Below are 1,321 nucleotides of genomic sequence, written 5' to 3'. Positions count from 1 at the left end.
GAAACAGACTAAAAATAGACTAATATGTAGATGCCAAAAGGAAGTAGATAATTGCCTCAGTACAAAATAAATAATATTTGTGGATGTCAGAAATTAGAATGAGTCATCTTGGGAGAAAATACATTCCTTTTTACTTAATGGAGATTTTTAGAAAGGATATGGAGACCACTTATGACAGATTTTTAAGGCTTAACATGATATCCTCTAGTGCTCTTCCAAAACTGTAATTTTGTGAAATAAAGTCACTAGTCAAGAGGAGATGTTGTGGATGTAATTGTCTCTTGAACTTCTTCTTCTGTCTGGGTGTTTTAACATTATTGTCTTGTCCCTCTGTGGGTATTAATGAGAAGGCACTTGAGATAAAATGAAGAGCTGAACTGCTTTAAAAACTTTATCCAACTGTGAGGAGCAGCTTAAAGAACTACATAAGTAAAAGGAAAATAGGCTACTCTATGGATTTAATCAGGTTGAATGAAAAATTACAAGATGAGGCTTGATTTGTCCTCAAGGGATTCTTTCTTCTGCTAAACAAATCACTACATTACTTTGTTTATTATACATATTTTTATTAATTGACCATGTTAAATGTAAAAATTCAAGCAAATGAAAGTCTATAGTGCTTGTATAAGCAGCACATATATTAAAATTGGAATGACACAGAGAAGAAGAGCATGGCATCTGCAAAAGGATTTCATGCAAATCTGTGAAATGTTCCATACTTTTAGATCCTGGACAGTGCCTGGGTCCTGTGAAAACATCCAGAAAAGAAGTCTACTGACAGTACTTACTCTACACCACAGTTAGAGAAACACCCAAACAAAGAGATGAGAAAGAACCAACACAAGAACATTGGCAACTCAAATCTCCAGTGTCTTATGTCATCCAACTGACCACACTACTTCTCAAACAGGGCTTCTCAACAGGGCTGAGATGGCTGAAATGATTGAAATAGAATTCACAATATGGATAGGAATGAAGATCGTCAGATTCAGGAGTGTGACAAAACCCAATCCAAGGAAACTAAGAATATAATAAAATGATACAGGAGCTGACTGATGAAATAGCCAGTATAAGAGAAAACCTAACTGTCCTAATATTGCTGAAAAAACACACTACAAGTATTTCACAATGCAATCACAAGTATTAATAGCAAAATAGACCAAGCTGAGGAAACAATCTCAGAGCTTGAAAACTAGTACTCTGAAATAATACATTCAGACAAAAATAAATCAAAAAGAATAAAAAGGAATGAATAAAATATCTGATAAGTATGGAATTATGTAAGAAGAGCAAATATATGAACCAGTGGCATCCCTGAAAA

General features: G+C 34.1%; 1 non-coding gene across 1 annotated transcript; it reads left to right on the top strand.

Annotated features, from left to right (window-relative positions):
• Nucleotides 1-616: 616 nt before the first annotated feature.
• On the top strand, nt 617-723 carry LOC114671117 (U6 spliceosomal RNA). The gene has a single exon (XR_003721013.1). It is a non-coding gene; the product is annotated as a U6 spliceosomal RNA (small nuclear RNA).
• The last annotated feature ends 598 nt before the right edge of the window (nt 724-1,321 follow it).

This window comes from Macaca mulatta, chromosome 11 (assembly GCF_049350105.2).
Source record: "Macaca mulatta isolate MMU2019108-1 chromosome 11, T2T-MMU8v2.0, whole genome shotgun sequence".
Classification (NCBI taxonomy): Eukaryota; Metazoa; Chordata; class Mammalia; order Primates; family Cercopithecidae; genus Macaca; species Macaca mulatta.
The sequence above is the reverse complement of the archived record's forward strand: the minus strand, read 5'-3'. Positions and strand labels throughout refer to the sequence as shown.